At 43.2% G+C, this 18,143-nt stretch overlaps 1 protein-coding gene, 1 long non-coding RNA gene and 1 pseudogene across 4 annotated transcripts in view; all 3 read left to right on the plus strand.

The window, feature by feature from the left end:
- LOC139052213 (rap guanine nucleotide exchange factor 2-like) overlaps positions 1-18,143 on the plus strand; it is a 784,545-nt gene that overhangs the window by 125,130 nt on the left and 641,272 nt on the right. The window lies entirely within an intron of this gene.
- Positions 2,436-18,143, plus strand: part of LOC139052225 (uncharacterized) — a 47,916-nt gene continuing 32,208 nt past the window's right edge. Inside the window, exons 1-4 of one of the 2 annotated variants that reach the window (XR_011509793.1) lie at positions 2,436-2,591; positions 3,037-3,129; positions 5,500-5,702; positions 5,915-6,061. This is a non-coding gene — a long non-coding RNA (uncharacterized lncRNA). Of the gene's footprint in view, positions 2,592-3,036; positions 3,130-5,499; positions 5,703-5,914; positions 6,062-18,143 lie in introns of those variants that run through there. The other variant, XR_011509794.1, reaches the window with a different exon arrangement.
- LOC139052253 (U2 spliceosomal RNA) lies at positions 8,022-8,201 on the plus strand (annotated as a pseudogene).

The raw sequence follows: 18,143 nt of genomic DNA on the forward strand, positions 1-18,143 counted from the left end.
GATTACTGCTAACAACTCGGCCAGAAAAATAGGCACAAAATCAGGCAATCTCAAATAAAGACCAGTCGAGTGCAGAACAAAATATTCCAATGCCAGCTTTTTCCTCGCACTGTGATGCATCTGTTGCAATGATAATGTTCGTTTCTAGTGTGCTTAGGCGGTGCCGCAACATGGCGTTTAAGATGCTGCAAGGGAGTAGTTTCGCGTGGTTTGGGAAAATGTCATCGAACCTGATCTCCGGGTGATTTGAACGCATATTATTAGGAAGCACATCGCGAATTTGCATATCTAGTGGTTCAAGTAATGTTTGCACAAATATAATGTGTGGTGTCTGAAACCTGGGGCAATGAACGGGAAAATTAATTCTGGATGGGAGATGAAAAATATTTGAGGACGGTTTAATGGTGATTCATATAGCCTTAAGCAAGGCTGAACGGTCAGAGGTGAAATCGGCATAAAATGGGTGGGATTCTTGCTTCCAGGTATAATACGGCAACGCAACGTATTTTAGAAGGCGTAAGCACGGACATATCGCCTCTCGTTCTAACAAAACTAGCGGCCGAAGCTTGTGTGATGGAACACCTGTGAATAAAACACATCCAAATTCTAACACCGGACGAACGTACATTTTATATACCGTCAAGAGGGATTTTCTTCGCATACCTGTTCTTCAATTGCTTAACTTCCGCAAAATGCCCATTGTACGAGCTCCTTTTGTCGCAAAATATTCAATGTGCGGCCGCCAGTTAAGATTTCCGTTATAAGTAACTCCAAGGTGGTTGAGTGACTCCACTTGTGGGATATCTTCGATATGATAGTTAAGCGATATGTATACTGGGTGTTTAACGGGAAAAACAAGTATAGCACACTTATTAGCATTCAGGTTTAAGTGCAAGCTATCCAGCCAGTGTTCCAGTTCCCTTAGATACGACTGCGAAATTTCGTAAAGAGAGTATATGTCACTAGCCATACCAAAAAAGGCAATGTCATCATCATAAACGTAGGTACTGACACCTGGGTGAACGGGGATTCTGCTCAGTAAAATATTAAATAATACTGGTAAGAGTACCAATCCCTGAGACACACCTCTTGTTTGCTTATGTTTACTAGAATAATAGCCGCTTCGAAAACAATATAATTCCCTGTCATTTAAAAATTCATGCACCCATGCATGCTACAATATAGCCTGGAAAACAATGCTCTGTAACCGATTTGTTAAAATTGTATGTTCAATGCTGTGATAGGCTTTACATATATCTAAGGTAACTAAAGCCGCGTATTGTATTTTTTCTGTCTGGAAATGTTAATGCGACTTTCAAGGTGTACATGCGCGTGCCATATTGAATAGCCAGATCGAAATCCAATTTGGCAAGGACTCAACAATTGATTTTCGACAAAAAACTCTAGTATCTGTCCGAGAAGCACTCTTTCAATAAGTTTCACTATGTTTGATGTCAACGCAATTGGTCTGATGTTGTTGATAGTGTACCCTGCCCCTTGCTTTTTAAGTAACGGAATAATTTTGTTGATCTTCCATTCTTGTGGAATCCATGCATTACTAACAGAGTAGTTTACCAATTAAGTTCGGAAGCTCACGTGGAGCTTCTTGAAAGAAAATCTTTTAACATTGCATTTGTTATTCCGTCCGGGCCAGGCGATGTGGCTGGCAACCGTAACATAACTTGTGCTACTTCCGAATAGGATATCTCTTTGCAGTCCGAGAATGCAGGAGTAAAAACAGAAGTTTGAAGGCGCGTTGCGAACCGGCTCACCAATCCTTTAGCCAGTAGCTCTAAGGACCCCTGCATTTCCTGTGAGGTATAAACGACTGAGTCTACATTAACGCTCATTGGGAGTCTGTTTCTAAAACGAAGGTAATTGAATAAAGCACGTTTGTTTTTGGATTTAGATAGATGATCGAAATGGTTTTTATCGTACTCATCTTTTGCGTGTTTAATAGTACGTTTGAAGGTTGCCGAAATAAATTGATAATCTTTCCAATTTTGTGGGCTCTGATTATCTAGAAGTTTTTTCCAAGCTGCTTAATTTCCTTCTTCGATAAACTCGTGTGCATTCACTGTTCCACCAAGGACTAGATGAGGAACGCTTAGCTGTCTGAATGACAAATTCAGACTTTTGTCGGGACATCTGTAACGCTGAACAAATATTCAAGCCAATTTCTTAGTCATTACTATTAGTCATTACTATTACGACAGGGGAAGAGGATATCTTCCTGTCGTGAACATGGGAGCCCCAGGCGGTGGAACTCTTGCAGAAGTCGGCCGCGGTGCTGCAGGTGAGCAGGGCAGGCCAGCAGGAGGTGCTCCAGAGTCCTCGGCAGGAAGCCGAGGGCAGGTAGCTTTTCTCTCTTTTTGTCTGCATCTTTGTGAATTTCGTGCAGTGGGTATGTGCCATTAATTGGCAACAAGCACAAGAACATAATCGGTTCGACCATGGATAGCCGGCTGGGGTGCAGGGGCGCGCCCGGCCAGAGATTTGGATCCGGACTCGCAAGGGTTATATATTCTTGTCCGGCGTCTACACGTGGGCCCGCAGGGCTCCCAGACGGCCACGTAGTGCCTTCGCGACCGGTACAGTACGGCCGACTCCGGCCTTGACCAGCCTTGACCAGCCTTGACGAGCCCTTGACGAGTGAACAGCAAGAAGCGCTTCGGCCATACACAAGCAGAGCTGACTGCGTGTGGCCGAAGTGCTTCTTGCTGTTCAGTCGCCAAAGGCAGCCGCTCTGCTAAAACCTGCTTCTTTTAACCTGCGCAGTTCCTCGTCCGATTCGACTTGCCTTTTACCAGCATCGTCTGTTAACCGGTGAATTCTTTTCGTCTACATTACCTGCCAGTGTAGAGCCTTGTGAAGGTTTAAATATTATTGGTGTCAGTTAGTTTCCTCCATAATATCCCTGTCTTCAGAAAGAATGTTTGATGTCATCGTCTATCGGATGTCTTGGTGTGAAACTAAAATAGTGTTTCTGTTTCGATGAAATCATTTCCCGTTCTCGCTTTTTTTTTTTCTATGCAGCTTTGGCTTTTGATGATTGTGAAGATTTATTGGCATCCCTTTTGAAACGGGGCGGTGACAGATAGTCGCCCATAGCGTGCCTGAGATAATCAGGTATGCTATACATGCTTTTCATTCTAGCATTGTTGTATACATCCCCTTAATCTTTTTTCTCTTCCTCAAAACTGCTCTATTACCTCGTGCTGCTACCTATGCCTGTAACAGATCCGGTCGCATCAATCTCTTCCCCGATTTTTTTTTTTTTGCACCAACACTCTAAACGCATCTAAACCAACACATCGTGTGCCTATCTTCAACGAGAATTTTATTCCGTCGGGGAACGTTTGTTGCTACTAGATGACAAAGCACGCATTTTACCTTGCACGAGTCGACCTTCGACAGACGCGTGTCAGTAGATTGTTCTAGCTATGCCTTGTTATCGTATACTCAAGAACAAACGGACAAATATTCTTTTTGCAGAATGCACTGGACTCTGTACTCGCCCATGCGGCTACGGTGGTACATTACCATGGTTACTTTACAACTAAAGTGTGACAGAAAAAAATGCGCAAAAAAAAACTCACCTGATCCGTTGTGCGAATCCGACAAGTTTCGCGCAGGCTTTAACAGATATATTCAGCAGGCTCCAACACTGCGAGCAGCGTGCACATTTTCTGGGCGTCGTCCGATATATTGAGAGATTTTGAAACGCAGTTGTTACTAACTTATTGCGGTGTCACCGATGTACAGGGGGGAGAGCTCTAGCGTATTAATGTGTCCGATTCTGGGCAGTGTTGCGCAACAGTGAATTTTGGCGTTTGTCAAAGGTATTACTAGACACACTAATGTATCATCGCCCGCGATAGTAACGGGATAGTGGCGTTGCGAAGGAGAATAACTTGTGAAGAAGCTTAACAAAAGAATGTAGTAAAAAAAGAAGGACTAATTTTCCGCAGCAAACGGGCTGCTGTAGGAAGTAGAATAGTCAATCCGTAGTGAGTAGTGGTGAGTGGAGTGGAACACTTAATTCGAAGCTACGTGTATTTTGATGCGTAGAAATCGAGCTAGATTTTTTGTTCGCCCGTTTTTGTGCTCTGTAAACTAGTGCGGGCGACGGTATATACCCTGTCCTAACTTTGGCGTAACACGCAAGCTGTGCATAATTTTTTTTTCTTACTGTCTGCCGTATAGCCGAAAACTCATCGGCAAGGAGTGTGACTGGGGTAGTTGGTAACCCGTTGTACAAAGAGCGCACCAGCAGAAGGAAGACTGAGAAAAGAGAGCCCCCCCCCCCCCTCACACACACACACGCACGCACACGCTAATGTAAGCCTCTTTGAGCAATTCAGCTCAACGATAGAATCGTACGGGTCATCTGCCACAGGCCATTAAAATACATGTATATATGTACATATTCTGCGTAGTCCGAACAAAATATCGGGCGTATGTGCACCGTTGTTAATTGAGTCGATAAATATTCATTGAACGGATGACCGATGGTCTACTGGGGAAAAGGAAAAGGAGGAGGGGATGTCGGCACGTGTGTCCGTGTCTTCTATCCAGCTTCCGTCCGCTGGCGCGCTGTCTTTTGCAGCGAAGACTGAGAGCTGGAGTGCAATTTTCGAAAGCACAAATGCAGACTTGGCCGTAATACCTGGGTTTACTGCTTGGAAATACTCTTATTTTTCGGAGCTGCCCTGTTCCGTAAGCTCTTGCAGCCAACTGCACCTGCTCGCAGAATTTAACTTCTCTCACATTCATTAACAGAACTCAAAGGACGAACGATGGCGTCGAAATGCAAAAACTTCCGTGTGCTTAGATTTATGTGCATGTTAAGGAACCCCAGGTGGTCAAAATTAATCGGGAGTCCCCCACTACGGCGTGCCTCGTAATCAGATCGTGGTTTTGGCACGTGAAACCCCATAAATCAAGAAAGGTACAAAGGCTATATCAGGCCCAGACCGGTAGATTGCTTTTTATCTAATGCGAATAGCATTCTTGGTATACTCAAACCAATTTTCTTTCGGACTATTTAGCTATTCCAACAAAAGGTATGGTCCTATCCTGGAGATAGTGCACTCTAAATACATGGGCCGATACCGAAGGTAGTGCGGTGTGAAAATGCGAGTGGTGAGCGTTTGTATATATGTGTCAGTAGTTATGTGCCGCTCTTCAGTGAACTTGGGTAACTGTGTATGCGACATTAGGTGCGCGCGGGCTTCACGGTGGCACCATCAGAAGGCGTAGCGTGTCAAGAGGGAAGCGCGAGCGAGAAGCCCGGCTACAGTACACGTCTCACACATGGCGCGTTTCGGCCATTCGCGTACTTCGATAGTCGTCGTAGAGGAGTTCTGCCCGAATTTTTTTTCGCTACATATGCACAACATATACCAATTCGCCCAGTTTTCACTTCTACTGAACGATATGTCGGATTTCTGGTGGCCCTAGCTCCTCACGTGCTATCTCTTTCTTTCTTTTGTGTAGGAGAATGCCAAGCCTCCAGAATGACCTTTTCTGATATTCTTTCGAATTTGTGCGTAACCATTTCTCTGACGATAAATGGCCACCAGCTGGTCGCCGCAAGCTGCGATGTCTCAGGCAATTGCGTTGGAGACATGATGGCGGCGTCGCCATATGCTCATTTTGCGCCGACTTCTGGCTTACCAAACCGCGGCGTTTGATAAAAGGTATTTACTCTCTTTTTCTCGATTTTAGTCCATAGCAGTGTAACTCGACTTAGTATTTTGTTCTATTCCAATTTAAAAGAAAGAACACACATATGCGTGTGAAATCTAATCTTGTTCGGTCCCAGTGAAGTCTCAGGGTTTGCGTATTTTTAGCGTACCAGACTTCTAACTCTGTTGCGCGGGTGCGAACTTTTCTTAATTCCTTCCGGCAGGCTCCTCTGTCGCCGACGCCTTTGTGTTTTTTGCGAATAAGCACCACCGAGGCTCAATTGCAGGAGACACGCCAAGCAGAACGAGACAAGTCTCATTCATTCATTTGCTTTTGTTTGCTTTAATCCCCAGATATCAAAGCACGAATAAAAAATATTCATTTTCAACTTACATTACGAACCAATCCTTTCTTCCTTCTTCATTGGCTCGAACGGTGGGTGATTCATGCACGTTATCAGCATCCCTCACTTGCCGCTAAGGATGATTGAGATATAGAATAGCGTCGAAATAAAGATCGTTATTCTAGGACCCAGATAACCTTAGCGCCTATTGTTAAGGCCGCCACCGACTATTACGGGGACGGGGTTTCGGCTACCTTCAACAACGTCTGCTTGGAGCTCGGACCAGGTTGGCCATCGGAGAGAGTTCGGCAGGGAAGACGAGGTGATGTAAAAACAATAAAAGACGTTTAATACATCGTTACGGGTGAGCAGTACGCTCCAAGATAAAAAAGAATGCAGAAACCTTCGCCGTGCGTGCTCCTGCACACAAGGGCAGATAAGATGTGTCTCTACGTGGCGTCTCGCTGGCCTTCTTATACCCTCCACCATCCGGGCAACCTCATTCTCTGTTGCTCCCTTGTAGAGGGCCTTGTGCGGACACGTCGGGTGAACCCACACAGAGGAACACGGAGAGGAACTGCTCTTTGGCGTAGAAAGGTTAAATATAAGACAAAGGAGCGGACAAGTCTTTTCATGTTGACGAGCGTGACGATTGTGCACGTCGTGTCGCAGGCGTTTGGAAACTGTTCCATTCATTGCCGCACAAAGTGAACCGTAACACTATAAAAAGCGAAACTTTTGAATCCGCGTAGGCTTACGTAGAAGTAAAATACTAAAATAAAACACTGCGAGAAACTTTTCCGGACATTCAAGGACATTTCTTGGGGCCTATTCTCTTTTTCACGCTGCCTATACATCTCTTTATTTGTTCATCTCTTGTTCAGCGGTTGCGGGACAGCTCCTTTTTCTTTTTTTTTTGTCTTTTTCATTCTTTGTATGGTAACAGCGCTCCCTATAATTATTTTCTGCTCGATCATTCGCATTTTCACGTCGACAATGCAAGTGTAACAGGCTTGGGTGCCTAGAGGTACTAAATTGAGTATTGCCTCTCGCAAGTGAAGTTCGGTGAAGGCTGGTTGGCGTTCGGTTGCGCGCGCGCTTTACGGCCGTATGTACAAAGGCCTTCGTGGCGGAATTCACGACCTGCGCTGTACGTGCGCGGCGCCTCAAGTGCACACGTGCGCCGGTATTTCGCACTCACGCTGAGGGTGGACCCCGTCGGCGAATTCTATATAGCGGCAGAAACCGAGTGGCTCAGTTTCTCTTTATTCCGCCGCACACATTGCGCAACTCCTCGTGTCAAAAAAAAAAAAGTTCGTCTGCAGATGACCCGTCACAGTTTGCGCAATCCATCTCGAGCTTTGTTTATCGCGCCTGTTATCTGTTCGCCTCAATGTGCCGTTGTTTGTTTGTTTGTTCGTTATGGTTCGCGTTATATACTGAATTCAGAAATGGGCGATTGCCCCAGGTGGACGTGAAAACGTTTCTCTTTGTTTTCTCGGACACTGGCAAAAAAAAAAATGCGAGTGGTTAACTGGCTAAACTTTCAACACGCTGTTTATTTGTCTCTTTATCATTGCATTTTGGTCTGGGCGCGCGTCGATGTTTGTACGTGACTTCAATTCGCGACCGAATAAGGGCGCGCGCGGGCTGTGGTCAATTGCAACACCCTCAAACGGTAGCCAAACGGCGAAAAAAAAAATCATGAGGCATCCCGCTTTGTGAAGGTGGATGAAAAGCGAATAAGCTTCTGTTTAGAATACGACAAAGAGGCGACGCAGAATTTTGAACACAAGGTACGGACTCCTTTACCGTGATTTTCATGTGCGTTCGCGTCGACGACGGGACCGCCGCCCCGAGGAACCGGAGCAAACTAGACACGCGTGACGTTTCCACGGGACCGCCACTCCGGTAGAGCGGAAGGAAAGGAAAGGAGATACGCGAGTGCTTGGAACGCCGACAAAGAGAGGGCGGTGCGGACGTAGACATGCCCGACGCGGGTCGAAGTGTAGTACCGGTTCTTATTAGCCCAAAATCTGACACGGGTTGTATTTGGACACAAGATATTAAACTTACTTTTGCCAGTCGGCGGAGTGCTTGAAGCCTGCTTTACCTCCGCCGTGGGTCGGCCCGGTATTTTACCATCTTCGGGATCGGCCCACGGTTTTTGTTCTACGGACGTCGATCCGGCTGGAAGCTAGCCATATATAACTTCGCTGTAAAAAACATCTTATGAAACCGGCTCCTCTCGGCGACCTATAGGAGCCGTGTTTTGTAAGGAAATTTTCGTCTTCCTATTCTATTCAATACTTGTCATCGGACCCGTAGAGTGGCCGATCCCGACAATAGTGGGGGCGCCGCATTGTGCAAGCCATGCTGATGTAAGAGCAAAATGAACTTTAAAAATGAACAGGGTTGCCACAAAAGACAGTCTTAGGTGTTTTATAGTTCTTTGCACGTCCCCCCCCCCCCCCCTCTCTCTCTCGCTCCACTTCTGTGTGGCAACGCGTGGTGCGCAAGAATAAAATATGTCCGCGTGGTTGTGGTAAAAGCTTACAAGTGCGTTCGTCTTGACGGAGCTCTTGTCGATCAATCGGAATACATTATGAAACGACTCAGCATTCTCGCAGCCCACAGTTTCAGCTAGTTACATATTCCATGTTTATATAACGTCCTGAAAAGTTTCGCTCTCCCGTAGGAGTGCAATGCCTAACCCGTTCCGAACGTTGCCCAATGTTTCACTTATGCAACCGCGAAATTTCTTTATTCACAAAGCAGTGAAAGTCGTCCTTTCGTTTTTTTTTTTTTAGACGATGGCGCTTAATCTTGAGAAATATATGAGATGGCAACATTCCTGGGGAAATAAGCTTTATAGGTTTAGGTTCAATGTCGCACCAGGCAAAAGATGATCGAGGCACGGTGACATCCTGCTGTGTTTGAGAATAGGTAATGTACATGGTATGTCGAATTTGAGCTCTTATAGCTAGATATGCCGAAAAATCAAGCATACTCTTATGAAACACGCCGGGAAATATTGCACGTCGAGTGCTTGTCGATGACGGGACGATATTTCGAGAAACGCTCTTCTAATGTGAAAGCATTATATGCTACATCACGCAAACATCCCTCGTAGTCGGTGTGACCGAAATGTGGTACCAAAATGGCCGAAGGCGCAAAGAGTAAGAACACGTCAAAAATGCTCGGAATGACGTAAAATTAGGTAAACTAAGTACATTAATGGCTTCGAGAGGAAAATTTGGTACATTTCGGTCGGGGTGAAAATAAAATCTACGCCTCCGGGGTGCGAGACGAGCACGCTTCCCCGTCGCCACGGCGGCTCCACGGTTTTGGCTGACTAAATGCGTGCCTAGTGCGTGCGTCATTGGGCACGTGTCGGCGCAGCCAACGGGGAGAAGGTGGCGCTAACTCACGAGTGCATGAAATGGGCGCATTTAAGGCGTTCCAAGGTCTATAAACGGTATAACGCGTTCGCATTTTCACGTGTAAGCCTTCTTAAGTGAACTCGAGGAGAGTGTGTTGGGAGGCTAGTTGGTAAGACATAATTTGGGAACTTAGGCGGTGCTAGGATGACACACCGGAGTAGAAGAAGACAGGACGAACGCAGATTGCGTTCGTCCTGTTCCTGTTGCTTCGTTCGTCCTGCCTTCTTCTACTTCGATGTCTCGTCCCTAGCGCCGTTTAAGTTCCCAAATTATGTCTTAAGTGTCTCTGCCAAATTCTCTCTCTTTCTCTCTCTCTCTCGGGGAGTATTGCCAATTTGTTACACTAGCATCAAAGAAATGTGTAGCCCGGTTGTTGGCTATCTACACAAAGTGTGGTTATAATAATAATAATAATAATAATAATAATAATAATAATAATAATAATAATAATAATAATAATAAACTTTTTTGCACAAAGGAATACAGAATACAAGAAACGGGCCTGTCAAAGCCACAAGTGGCTTGAGGTACTTGGCCCGGCAAAATCAGCGGACGAGCGTGCAATATTTACTTTACCATAGACATATAACAAGATAATGCAGCAGGATTAACAGTTAGGAAGCTTAACACTAACAATAATCAATACATATCGCAAGAATGAATAATCGACACCAAGATGTACATTTTTTAGAAATGATCAACAGCATTTGTTCAAAATGTTGAAGCAACCATATTACAGCAAATAAATCATGTTTTTCAGTGCCTTTTTTGATGTAATGGAGAATGCCTCATTTGGCAAATCGTTCAGAATTTTCGGCGCATAAACACAGCGCCTAGCTTCACCATATCTTGTTGAGAATTGCGGAACTATAAAGCGAGCAGTACTACGAAGGCTTCGGGGGGCTGTGTGACATACTTTAAAATCACTGAACCAAAAACGCCTTAGCACCACAGTTTGCGTGAACAGAGTCCAGAAGCATGGAAGGCCAAGCGCTGAGAAGATGTTACCATTTGTGATTGATGGAGTGTTGTAGGCTGTGTTTTTTCATATGTTTTTCAACAAAGGATCGACACGGTTTTGCCATCGGGTGGGGCAGAAAGCAAAAACAGTAATCCCATACCGAAGAGTGAATAATAATAATAATAATAATAATAATAATAATAATAATAATAATAATAATAATAATAATAATAATAATAATAATAATAATAATAATAATAATAATAATAATAAGCTTTATTTCCATCAAAACGATGGAGGGGCCGTGGGTAAAAGCTGCTGAACAGCTTGACTAGAGCCCACAGTCCCTTCTACAGGACAGGAGCATACATGACACATACAGGAATCTAACAAAAGACAAACGCAAAATTGATTCGATTTAATACATTACTAGGAAATCAATATTAAAATTGTTCAAAGACATAACATATCACGTGGCGCAGTTCGCGAACTGTAGTATGACCTAAATCAATTCCACATTTATTCAGATTATTAAGAAGGTTAGGCAAAATGTACGCTAGTGTACCCATAGAATAGTTAGCACCACCTTCCTGTATTCAGACTGACATATAGTATATGATGTGGGCTTTATTTCCTGCTTGGCTAGGTTGCAAAAAATTTTCGATTTTCTTTTAATTCGCGCCTAAAGGCAACAATTCGTCTATAGACATATCATTATATCTGCTTTAATGAACAGAGTATGTGTATGAGCATTGTAGGGGACATCAAAAAGAAGCCTAATTATCTTTTTTGTAGGATGTACACTTTTGTTAAGTTAATTACTGTGGTAGTTCACCATACTAAAAAGCCGTAAGAGAGGCGAGAGTAAAAAAGTGAATTATATATCAGCTTTTTTACGCTGAATGGTAATATCGACCTACATCTGGATAAAATACCAACGACAGTTGGCAGTTTAGTGCAAACAGGATCTACATGAATATCCTATAGCATATTTTGCGAAAACGTGACCCCAAAAATTTTAATACTACTTATTATTTCTCATTTTCTGGTACCGTAAATAAGATCTATGTTCATATTTACCCGTTTTGATTTTGGTCTAAATAGCACAGCCTTAGTTTTGTTGGTGTTAACCCCTAATTGATTTGCTACAGACCATTCCCGAAGTTTTACAATAGCGGAGTTTGCTATGTAGCTGATTTGCTCACAGCTGTAGCGGAAAAAAAATATGCTGGCAATGTCGGCGTACAATATATATTTGGCTTCAGCGCATGTATTTACAAGATCATTTATATAGATATTAAAAAGAAAAGATCCAAGAATGCTGCCTTGAGGCACTCCTCTTGCAATCGATTTTTGGTCGGAACAGTGCTCACCTGTTTGAACATACTGCCGCCGATAGCCAAGGTAAGATTTTATGAGATTCCAGGAATGGCCACACACTCCATACAATTCAAGTTTTTTGAGTAAAATGGGATGAATAATGCAGTCAAATGCTTTCGTGAAGTCAATGTACAGGCCCAGTACAGCCAGCTTACTTGAAAACTGTGATAAAATAAATTCTTTTTGTTCTATCAAGGCTAGTCCCGTAGACCTATGCTATCTGAACCCAAACTGAGCTGTGGATAGAAGGTCATATTTCTGAAAAAAAAATTGAAAGGCGCTCGTGAATAATCGTTTCTAAACTCTTTGAAAATATTGGCAAACGCGATAATTCTTGATGTCATTTCGATCACCTTTCTTGAACAATACTGTAACCTTAGCCACCTGCATTCTTTGTGGGAAAACGGCACTTGAGAAACAAAGGTTAAATATATGGGCAAGAATCGGAGGCATAAGATCCATAATATGTTTAAGAGGTCGAATTTGCATACCTTCAGCGTCACAACTAGAGCTGTTTTGAAGAGACATAAAAACAGACAGAACTTGTTCTTCGCTAACGGCCTCAAGAAAGAAAGTAGATTGGTTACTAGGGGGCATGAATCTTGAAAATTCCGGCACTGGAAAATAATCGCCACACTGCGCAAAATAGTTTATAAATATATTCGCCAGGGCGCCACCGCATATCTTGACGTCACCGATTTTAAGTTTATCTGTTTTTGGGGACGAGTTACTGCGATTCAAACCAGTGTTCAACTTTTTTCACAAAAGATAAGGCTTACGAGAGCAGGCGTCAAGTTCCGCATGAAAATAGTTTTGTCTGCTTAGCTTTAATTCTATATTTAGCTGATTTCGGTACATCTTAAACGCCTTGAGTTTTGGGGGATTTTTAGTTTTTATAGACTGATGGTACATAGTATTCTTCTCGTTGATCTTTTTAAGGAGCTCTGGCGGGATCCAAGGCTTGCGTCTTTTCCTACCAAGTTTCAGTTGCTTAAGCGGCAAGTGCCGTTTATATATTTCAGTGATGTGATCAACGAACATGTTATACGCCTTTTCAGCGCAATTAATCGCAAGTCAATGGACATTAATCTGCGGTCAATGGACTTACATAGCAACATTTGAGAAGGCAGTGGAATTGCTTTCTACCTCGCGAAATAAGTCGAGCGTTCCTCTTCTTCTCTCTCTCTCTCTCTCTCTCTCTCTATATATATATATATATATATATATATATATATATATATATATATATATATATATATATATATACACACACACACACATGCAACTTTTGGCGTTGCTGTCTAAGTTACCCTCAAAGCACCATAGACAAACCGTCGCGTTATGTCAAGATTCAACGGGAATGCCTGCACTGTAAAAAAAAAAAGGGAATAAACAAAGAAAAAAATTGAACATTTTCTATTTTCACTTCAGAACATTTCTTTCAATGGAAGAAATAGATTATGTAATTTGAAAAAAAACGTCGTTTTTCTGTTTATGGTCTAAAACAATTTTCTTGATTTTAACAGAGTTGGTCCCCATACAGCAAAGCAAAAAAAATATCACGATCAATACTGCGAACGAAATGAGACTTGTTCGTCTCTTCCGCTATTCTCAACATTTGTGTACAGCTTCACCAGCCGCGCAAGTGTAGGCAGATACGTCTCGTATGCACGAGCCATCAGGGCTTAATTTCCGAATTACATAACAGCTGCAGTCGGGGCGAGTGATGCAGCTCAGAGTATGGCTATGTATGTAAACTCGTATAGTCGGATACAACTCAAGTCTGCAGTGAAGCCCTGCCCACGCCCTCATAACCGCCAGCCACTGTTTCTCCGAGAGGCTGCAAATCAGGCACGTACCCAGGATTTTTTTTCGGGGGGGGCCCACCACCTCCATCATCATCATCATCATCATCGTCGTCGTCGTCATCATCATCATCGTCATCACCACCACAATCATCATCATCATCATCCTGTTTTATGTCCACTGCAGGACGAAGGCCTCTCCCTGCGATCTCCAATTACCCCTGTCCTGCGCCAACCGATTCCAACTAGCGCCCGCGAATTTCCTAATTTCCTCGCTCCACCTAGTGTTTTGTCGTCCTCGATTGTGTTTCCCTTCTCTTGGTACCCATTCTGTAACCCTAATGGTCCAATGGTTATCTAACCGGAGCATTAAATAACCTGCCCAGCTACATTTTTTCCTCTTGATGTCAATTAGAATATCGTCTATAGCCGTTCGATCTCTGATCCAAACCACTCTCTTTCTCTCTTAACGTTATGCCTAGCAATCTTCGTTCGATCGCTCTTTGCGTGGTCCTTAACTTGTTCTCAAGTCTCTGCCCCATATGCACTGGCAAAATGCACTGGGAAATGCACTGGCAAATGCATTGGCACTGGACATATTGCACTGGCAAAATGCACTGATTGCACACCTTACTTTTCAATAATAATGGTAAGCTTCCAGTCAGGAGCTGGAAATGTCTGCCGTATGTGATCCAACCTATTTTATTCTTTTGTGAATTTCCTTCTCATGATCAGGGTTCCCTCTGATTAATTGACCTAGGTAAACGTACTCCTTCACAGTCTCTAGTGGCCGACTGGCCATCCTGATCTCTTGTTCCTTTGCCCGGCTATTTATCATTATCTTCATCTTCTGCATAATAATATTCAACCCCACTCTTACACTCTCTCTGTTAAGGTCACCAATCATTTGTTGTAACTCGTCTGCATTGTTGTTGAATAGAACAATGTCATCAGCAAACCGAAGGTTGCTCAGATATTTGCCGTCGATCTTTACTCCTAAGCCTTCCCAGTTTAATAGCTTGAATTCTTCTAAGCACGCAGAAAATAGCTTTGGAGAAATGTCTCCCTGTCTGACCCCTTTCTCTATAGGTATCTCACTGCTTTTCTTGTGTAGAATAAGGTAGCTGTAGAACCTCGTAGATATTCTAACGCGAAAGACGAGTCATTAAGACGAGAAACTATTTACAGATTATACCGACAACAACGGTTGCAGCTGTTGTTGTTGTTGTTGTCCTGAGTGGCCGTGGCACATACCCACAGTGGGGGATTGGCCAAGAATCGGGCGGTTTAATTAGGTGCCTAAAATAATAATGATAACAAGGGAGTTAACAATTTGGGCGTGTGAGTTTAAAAGTAAACGTTTTGTGCTTGGAGAAAAAAGGAAATAATCATATGAAAACCTGGTATAAGATAATAATAATAATAACAATAATAATTAATAAAAGATAAGAAATAAAAGAAAGCTATGGTTGGGAAGGAGAACGATCAATCTAACAGGGAAATCGATTAGTTTCGATGAGGTAATTTTGGATCGCCAAGCAAACATTTCTGTGGCTGAACCCAAGAATGGAGGCTCCAAAAGATAGGATCACAGGCACTGATAAAGTCAGACCAATAGAGCGAAGCGGGATTTCGAGTAGTCGTTTTCTTATAATAGAAAAACGTCTGCAAGACAACAAGAAATGATCGATTGTCTCCGCTTCGCCACAGAATGAGCCAGGCACGTACCCAGGGGGGGGCCCGGGGGGGCCCGGGCCCCCCCCGAAATCAAGTGGCATACCCCCCCCCCCCCTCCCCACCCACGCCACCACTCCTCACACATTCTTAAATTCCTGTTTTTCCCTAACTGTATAGCACCTTTCGTGCAAAATTGGCAACTGGAAACAAAAATCGCAAGGAGTTGAGAAATTAAGCGATCTACTAAGGGAGAGCCAAGGCAACAACCAAGCTGCAAGCAAAAGCGAATAATAAAAAGTTAGCCGTTGTTTATGAGAATATTTATGGATCAACATCTTTTTATTTAAAAAGGAAGTAGAGAAAAGGCCGCCGGAAGTGGAGAACGATTACTTGTTTTGAATGACGCTTCTACAGCTATCGGTCGAACCGCCTCACGTAGCCACTTCTGTGCTGTGCTTATGCGGGTTTTTTTCTAACCTTTCGCAGTGAGCGCAGTACGTCTAGAATGGCAGAGTCCTGCGCTCTACGCGGTTATATGAGACTGGCGGCCGCACAGCGTTACGCAATTCGCAGAACTGTCAAAACTGATCAACAAGGCAAAAATAACTGATATTTGAAACTATAACATGAGAAAGACTGAAGAAGCCGTAAAAAATGAACGCAGCTTCAAATCAGTAAAAAAGAAACCTGGAATAGGACAAACCATGATGTATGCACTAAAAGATAAGAAGGATAATATCATCAGAAATCTCGAAGATATAGTAAAAGCAGCGGAAAAATTCTAAGCTGACCTGTATACAGTACCCAGAGGAGTCACGATAGTTCACTTAGAAACAGTAATGAACAGGATACAGAAACTCTCCTATAACTAGCGATGAGGTCAGAAGGGCCCTGCAAGACATGAAACGATGAAGAGCGGCAGGATAAGGTGGAATAACAGTCGATTTAATCAAAGATGGAGGAGACATAATGCTTGGAAAACTGGCGGCTCTTTATACGAAGTGTCTATCGACTGCAAGGGTCCCAGAAAACTGGAAGAATGCAGACATTATACTAATCCACAAAAAAAGGAGACGCTAAAGAATTGAACAATTATGGGACCATTACCTTGCTCCCAGTATTATATAAAATATTTACCAAAGTAATCTCCAATAGAATAAGGTTAACACTGGATTTTGTCAACGAAGGGAACAGGCTAGGTTCAGGAAGAGATACATTACAATGGATCACATCCATGTCATCAACCAGGTTATCGCAAAATCTGCAGAGTACAAAAGCCTCTCTATGTGGCTTATATAGATTACGAAAAGGCATTTGATTCAGTAGAGATACCAGCAATCTTAGAGGCACTACGTAATCGAGGAGTACAGAACGCTTATGTAAAAAGCTTGGAAAATATTATTACATGCGTGAGGTATCTGTTTGTTTGAACGAGGCGCGTAGGCGCCATCACTCCAGAAAAGAGAAGGAAGAACGAGCTGGGCTCGCGCTGTGAACCTAACCGGTCAGCGCTATTCTTTATCTAGAATCCCGTGTTCCGCCACTTTCGTGCAGGTTCCGGCTTTTCACGGTGCAGACGTTCTTAAGGATTTACGAATCACCACTGCGTCATTCCCAAATAATCTTTATTTCACAACCTGCGTTGTTTTTCGGTGTCATCTGGCCGCGACTACATAACCCGCAAATTATATTCGTGCAAAAATTACTTGACTCTTTGGGCGTGCGCATATGCGATGTTCTTCCTATTACCGACAGAGCTGTTGCCACGGATATTCAATTTGATGACATCTTTCCTAATAATGCAAAATTACTGCCACACGGTATTCTATACGGTATATTACAAGATCACCTGAAAAACCTTCAAACAAACGTTGTAATTGCTACAGATGCTTCAAAATGTGAAGAAAAGTCAGGTGTAGGAATATTTTCCCCGATTCTCGATTGGACATTTTCTCTTCGGCTGCCAGATTTCATGCCGATTTTTTTAGCCGAATTCATGGCCGTGGTGCTGGCATTACGCAAATTAGGACCATCAATTACGTCAGCCGTGATAGTTACTGATTCTTTATCATTGTGCTCATCCCTTACTGCTTCTAGTGATTCTCGCGTGATGAGGACATTTCAATCATTTGTACCTGGTTACTTGAGAAGCGTGCGTTTGATTTGGGTGCCCGGCTATAAAGGACTAATCATTAATGAAATTGCAGACTCTCTAGCCAAGGCATCGATAAGTGGCCCGATTCTTCCTTGCTGCCCTTTGACTGCTTATGTAACTGCAGCTAGATTTCGCAGGAGTATCATTATACAGTCAATATCAGGCTCCGCAATTACTAACTCTGTGGATTACGGACATCTCCTGCACCCTTGGAACAGAAATTTTTGCCGAACACGGAAAATTGAAGTGTCCATCACGAAGCTGCGCTGCCGTATACCTGCATTGAACTTCTACCTCCACAGGTCTGGTCTGGTCCCCTCCCCATTATGCTCATTCTGTGGCGAAGCGGAGACAATCGATCATTTCTTGTTGTCTTGCAGACGTTTTTCTATTATAAGAAAACGACTACTCGAAATCCCGCTTCGCTCTATTGGTCTGACTTTATCAGTGCCTGTGATCCTATCTTTTGGAGCCTCCATTCTTGGGTTCAGCCACAGAAATGTTTGCTTGGCGATCCAAAATTACCTCATCGAAACTAATCGATTTCCCTGTTAGATTGATCGTTCTCCTTCCCAACCATAGCTTTCTTTTATTTCTTATCTTTTATTAATTATTATTGTTATTATTATTATTATCTTATACCAGGTTTTCATATGATTATTTCCTTTTTTCTCCAAGCACAAAACGT

Source organism: Dermacentor albipictus, unplaced genomic scaffold (assembly GCF_038994185.2).
Source record: "Dermacentor albipictus isolate Rhodes 1998 colony unplaced genomic scaffold, USDA_Dalb.pri_finalv2 scaffold_20, whole genome shotgun sequence".
In the NCBI taxonomy this organism is placed as follows: domain Eukaryota; kingdom Metazoa; phylum Arthropoda; class Arachnida; order Ixodida; family Ixodidae; genus Dermacentor; species Dermacentor albipictus.